Source organism: Poromitra crassiceps (genome assembly GCF_964638095.1).
Source record: "Poromitra crassiceps genome assembly, chromosome: 29".
Lineage (NCBI taxonomy): Eukaryota > Metazoa > Chordata > Actinopteri > Beryciformes > Melamphaidae > Poromitra > Poromitra crassiceps.
In genome coordinates, this window is record NC_139641.1 from 14,367,352 (window position 1) to 14,374,322 (window position 6,971).

A 6,971-nucleotide genomic window follows, 5' to 3' on the forward strand; every position below is an offset into this window, starting at 1 on the left:
TGTGTTGATATCAACATCTACAGAGGCATCAGCGTGCCCCAGGAGGAAGATGGGGGATATGACCTCATTCATATGGGTTTCGCCTGGGCTCCTTGAGAGGCCCATATAAGTCCCATTTGACTAGTGTTATTTACATCAGCTGTGCACACAGAACAATAAATAGTTTATTTTGTCACACCCCGTCACTCCTTCTCCATATTGAGTTTTTAATTAAAAACAAAGCTGTTGAAAAACAATTAAAGCTTAGAAATATAGTATACAAATGATGTAATAAGGGGGTGTATTTCCATTACATTACATTACATTACGTCATTTGGCAGACGCTTTTATCCAAAGCGACTTACAATAACACATCTTTGTCAGCAATAGAGCAATCAACTATGCAACACAGTCTATGACAACTACAACTTATGTAAGGAATAGTGGTACAAGTTTAGTTTAGGTTAGATTTTAGGTTAGTTAGGTTAGGGTTAGGGGTTGTTGTTGTTTTTTTGAGAGAAAAAGAAGTTAGTTCAAGAAGGGCCCAGATGGAGCATGAAAAGGTGAGTCTTTAGCCTTTTCCGAAAGATCGGCAGTGATTCTGTCGTCCTGACCGAAGGTGGAAGCTCGTTCCACCATTGGGGTGCCAGGGACGAGAAGAGTCTCGAACGGGATGAGCGACTTTTGAGCCCCCGTAGTGAAGGAGGGGCGAGGCGTCCTGCACTGGTGGAGGAGCAGAGGGAACGATGAGAGATTTGGAGCCTGACCATAGATTGTAAGTACAGGGGGGCTGTCTGGTGTAACTGCCCTGTAGGCCAGAACCAGTGTTTTGAATTTGATGCGTGCTGAGATGGGAAGCCAGTGAAGGTCCCGGAAGAGGGGAGTGACATGAGAGAATTTGGGTTGGTTGAACACCAGACGGGCTGCAGCGTTCTGAATGAGCTGAAGCGGTCGGATGGCTGCAGCAGGTAGCCCAGCCAAAAGAACATTGCAGTAGTCCAGGCGAGAGATGACAAGTGCCTGGACCAGGAGATGTGTTGCTTCCCTTGTGAGAAACGGATTTCCAGTAGATATTGTGTTTCCAGAGCTAACAGTTGATCTATTTAGTACAAGGGTGTTAGTGTGACAAGGGTGTCAACTAATCAGTTAAATGGACAGGCAGATTACAGGTGAAACCCAGGTCTCTTGCAGTGTGAAATTCTCCCAACCTCTCTCTGTTTCTCTGATTTCCTCTCTCATACACACGCTTACAGTTTTTAACAATTGCTTACACACATTTTGTGAAACTAATTTTCTCAAAACTCTAAACACAAAACCACTAAAACACAAAATGCAAATCCCTGGCAAAATGAAACACTTCATTCGAAACCATTTTATCTCTCTTCAAAGTGTTATTTTGCAATAAAACGACACGCCCTTGATTGCATTCTCAGTCTTACGCACAGCAGCCTGTTGTGAAAGGCTGTTACAGTAATGTGAGAAAGGCCAGTTTGGCCGAAACATGTCGGTGGAAGCCATATTTTATTAAAGGCTTTTTAAAATATTCTTGAAGAGTTGCCTTGGACTTCCTTTGTTCTTTCTACTGAATCTTCAACCCTATGGATCCAATGAGCACCTTCTGAGAAAGCCTACACTCGACAGAACGCCGTAGCCCTCTTTCCCCATTTTCTTCTCTACTTTATTTCAACACTTGAATTTCATTTTCAATATGAAATGACACATTACCGTAACAGTGGCCAACCATCACGGACTACTTCTACTATACTGCTATACTACAGTATAAAGCAGTGGTTCTCAAATGGGGGTCCGCGGACCCCCAGGGGTTCCAGGGGGTCCCCAGCCAAGAGGGGGGCAATTTTATTTGAGCTATAATTCCATTCATAAGTAACGCAATGACTATTTTGGTCATGGTGCGTTTTATACACTTTCTGTAATAAAACATCTAAAAGCATAAATCTTATTATCGGGGACCGTGGGACAAAATCCTATCAAATGGGGGTCCGTGGTCTAATCTTTGTCAATTTAGAGGTCCTTCATGTGAAAAAATTTGAGGACCACTGGTATAACAGTATAGCATTGTGTAGAGCAGTGGTCCTCAAATGTTTTTCAGCCCAGGACCCCTTACAAGATAGAAAATATACCGGGGGCCCCCTCATTCTGATTTGTGATTTTGGGCTAAGCTTAATTGTTTCCACAGTAACGTGCTTGACTTTTAAATTGATAGGTTTGTTAGATTAGAATGGAATCCATGAATCATTTTAGATTTAAAGTATAAAATATTTTCGTTGAACTATGAAGCTTTTGCAAAAAAAGAAGAAGAAATTTTCCTGAAAACTTTTCACGGACCCCCTGGCAAAGTGCCACGGACCCCTGGGGGTCCCCGGACCCCTGGGACCTCTGGGGGTCCCCGGACCCCCATTTCAGAACCACTGGTCCACACTAACTCAAATTAATAACTCATTAACTCAAATCAACTCTCAATAACTGTCAAACTATTCATCATTCATCTAGTTTGACAGTTATTGAGAGTTGATTTGAGTTAATGAGTTATTAATTTGAGTTAGTGTGGACCAGTGATGTCACTGGTCCACACTTTAACACTCAATAACTGTCAAATTAAATGACAAGCTTCAAAACCGTTTTTTGTTTTTTTGTTTTCTGATATACTACTGATGTTCTAATGATACAAAGCTGGTTGAAAATGGGCGGAGTGTTCCTTTAATTGAAAAAAAAAAAAAAAAATGGAATGGGGGGGCCCCCTAAGAGCTTCGCCCCCCGTGGGCTGATAGGGTCGCTCCGCCCCTGACAGACGGGTAGGCGGAAGCATTTTGAAAATTGCGGGAGCCAACGCAGCTGATGTCTTAGTCCCAAAACATGGCACGTCTTTGAGTCCTTGAACTTCACCAAACAACCTGGAGCCATTGAAAAGTCCTTCAACTTGACGTCTGAGTGAACCTGACATTATCAGAGACATTTACTAATGAGGTTATTCTGAATGATTTACCTCCGACTAATCTGTAACCCAGTTGTATTGTCTGATAACAACTCTGAACATTATTTGTTTCTCTACATCAAGTCCGAGATTCTGACCATTCATCCAAACATTGACCTGTTTGGAGAACGTTGAAGTGTCACGAGGTGAATGATTATTTTTGGGTTGTATAAATGACTCAGATCTGTTTCATGCTGCTTCAAAGCATCATATTCTGATACAAGAGTTTCCAAACTTACATCCTGGTAATCTGTCATTGCCGTTGGCTGTGCTTGTCTTGGCACGGTGTGCAAGCTTTGCTCTGTCACGCTCCGATGATAAGTTGGCCCTTTTGTGCTGTGTGTGTTTTCCAAGGAAGCAGTTCTGAGGGTTTTGCAACATGGCTCTGAGAATTTTTATTTTTTTGATTCAATAAACAAAGTCTGGCAATAACAAACATTACAGTATACAAAAATGAGCATTTACAAACTTGAATCAAACAATCAATCAATAAAAAAAAAACAATAAGTCAGAGTTCTAAATAGGAATCAAGATATGCATGTTTTGGTACACACTCCATGCTTGTTTGGTCTTAACATATTTCAAGGCTTTCTTAAAGTTAATTATCTTCATATTCATGAAGACTAAGAACAGGGGTTCTGGCATTTTGAAATCTACATGGGTGAATAAATTGTTTAGCCATAATAATTAAACTATTGTACATCATTTCAATTTGTTTATCTTTCATTATAACTCCAAATTTAATATCATTATATTCTAAATTGGGCGATTGAGGGTCTTTTTCAGATATCCAATTTTGAAAAAGTTCCCCAAAAGATCTAGAATAATTACAAACAAAAGTCTCAATATCAGAATCACAGAATCTACAGTTGTTCATATCAAGGTTAAATCTTTGAAGTTGAACATCTGAGGGTGTGTGCAAATTTCTTGAAACGCTGCATGCACGTTAAGTTGCCCTGAAAGACGCTACCCTATCGTTGTACGGCGCTATCGTTTGCGCGCCTCTTATTGCTATCTTCCCAGCGTCTTAAGCTATCGTCTGCCTCCACCGTCCAGTTTTGCGCTGCGATGACACAGGTGTAGGCGTGGCCCAGGCGTGTCAGTGGGCCTCTAGCCTATCATGTGTCCCGCGCAAGTGTCATTCAGCGCTGTGGGGAAGATACCGTCGGCATGTGCCGAGCGCAAAGAGAGGTTTGGGAGTTGCCCGTTCCAAAATAGGCGTTCCAGCGCAATGTGTTAGAAAAAGGGGCCGTGGGTGCTCTAAATTTTAATGCCAGGAAATAGCTGGTCTTAGCAGACGTACGCCTGAGCGCAGACAGTCTCCACATCTCCGTGCAGTGCAGGAAATCCTTGCTGGGATCCATTTACACACGGCATGGATGTCACTCTCCACTCGCGCCTGCACACACTCTTCTCTCCTCGGAATGCCACGTTGATGTTCAACAATAGCCTACATTGCAGAAAAAACACACCTTGATTTAAAAATGAGAATTCGTTTGTCATGGTTTTATTAGGCTACAATAATTCCCGACCATACAGGTTTGTGGTGTGAGGTAACAGTAGATTGCTTTTGAGAAAGTTGTGACGGTGTTGTGCCAAGCTGCCTCTCCCCACCCTGGCCGGCCCAAAACACCCAGGGCCCGACCTGTAGTGTCCGGCCAGTACAGTAACCTCTCTCCCTGCAATTGCACGCATGCAAGACCAGCTTCTCCACAGCGCGGATGGTGTGACCGCAGTCAATGGCTTCACCAGAGTGGACAATTCTGACACAGGCTATTGAAATAGGCTAGAAGTCAAATCTCACACATTCCTACCCTATTAAAGAAACACATATGTTTAGATGTGTAGGCCTATGTTATAGCCTGAATGAAACATCTAATTACAGTAAGCACACGCTTTGGGACATCACTGCGTGATTGCGCGGCGGCCCTTTCTCTCTTCCCTCTCTCTCTCTCTCGCTCTCTCTCTCTCTCTCCCCCTCTCTCTTTTCTCTCTCTGTTTCTCTGCTTGCTCTCAGCAAGAAAGAAGCTGGTGTCACAGACGTGATGGTGGTGATGCTGTGGCTTTTAAGGGGAGTGATCTCACCTTGTGAATCCTGTTATGGCCATAAACACGCCTATGGGGGTTATTGCGCCGAGATGACGTGAAGCCCAGTGGGCCGACACACCCACAATTAGGGCTTTGCGCGGCGCTATTCCGGCGCAAAACGGGCACTAACGCAAAATGACCGCCGTTGGGAAGATAGAGCCCAAAGAGTAATATCGCCATGAGGTCGTGTCAACTGCTGTGACAGCTACATACAGTGGTGTATAAAGTACTCGGATACCATACTTCAGTAAAAGTAAAGATATCTTCCCAGAAAAAGACTTTGGTAAAAGTCAAAGTCACTCATTAGAATATTACTTGAGTAAAAGTCTTAAAGTAGCCTACTTGATATTTTCTGTACTTAAGTATCAAAAGTAATTTTCTGATATTAAATGTACTTAAGTATTGAAAGTAAAAAGTACAAGTAAATGCTGTTAAAAAAATCAAGCAAAAGACATGCCTGGGCTTGAGTGGAAGTCTATTTCTATATCTTGAGCTTTATAGCCGCTGGCAAACAACGTTATGTTGCATTACAGCCACCAAATGGAATGGCGTGTGGATCGTGATTAACGTAACTTGCAAACTAGGAGCACTGATTTGCCAAACCTGATTGCTTGCAGGCAACGCAATTTCTTCTCATTTTACTTTGTAACTAAGATGCTTGGGGGAAATGTAGTGGAGTAAAAGTATCCATATTATTTGGGAAATGTAGTGGAGTAAAAGTGAAAGTTGACAGAAATATAAATACTCAAGTAAAGTACAGATACTCACAAAAAATACTTAAGTACTGTACTTAAGTATTTATACTTTGTTACATTACACCACTGGCTACATAGAAGACATTTGAGGAGCTACTAGCCTACAGTACAGAGCTGGCTGCACTGTCACTGGCTTACATCCACCAGCTTGCAACTCCCAGTTTTATTTATAGAGCAAGAACACCAATTTAAACTGGAATAAGATAGTGGAACATGAGCTATATAACAGAAGACCAAGCAATTAGCATTGATCCACAGTATTATGATGAGTTTCCACGGCATGATGATGAAGGTAATAGCTAGGGAATAGTCAAACATTTCTGAGACATTTAATTTGGGCCAGTCTGTGAATTGTGTGTGTGTGTGTGTGTGTGTGTGTGTGTGTGTGTGTGTGTGTGTGTGTGTGTGTGTGTGTGTGTGTGCGTGCGCGCGCGTGCGTGCGTGCGTGCATGCGCGCATGTGTGTGTGTGTGTGCGTGAGTGCGTGTGTGCATGTGCATGTGTGCAGAGAAGAGTGATGACAGGAGGACACAGACACAGTATAATGACAGAGATTCAATGGTTTCTTGCCACAGCAGCCCGGCGTCGTTATAGGTGCCATCACTGCTCCCGAAAAGCCATTTCTTCACCACAGGGAGCGATTTGTAATGTCCCACTTCCATACTCATCATCATCCATGGGAAGGATCTGCCTCAGTGTCTCCCTCAGTGGTGCTCGTACTTTCTCTCCTGATCATCTGCCCAAGCCCCAACGCAAGCCCAACTTTTCTGACTCCATCCAGACCTTCATGACCTAAAGACGGAGATGAGGAGATGTTTCAAATTAAGCTGAGCACATGGCTCTGTGGATGTGACATCATCCTGGAGGAGCAAAGGGGAAACACATGGCTGAACCGCGTGGTGTGATGGTGGAGGGGCCGTCTGGCTCCTGTCAGCTGATGCAGTGTGGCGTGGGGGAAATGTCCACAAGTCCTTCACCAAATAATGTCTTCTATGTATTGATGGGCCGTGTAAATGATAATAATCCTATAACGTAGATATCTGCTCTCAATAACTCAGAATGACTCAGAGATTAACAGAGAATATCAATACTCTTATCTCTAGTACTACTATCTCTATTACTCTCTCTACTCTGTTAATACTACTTATCATATAAAAG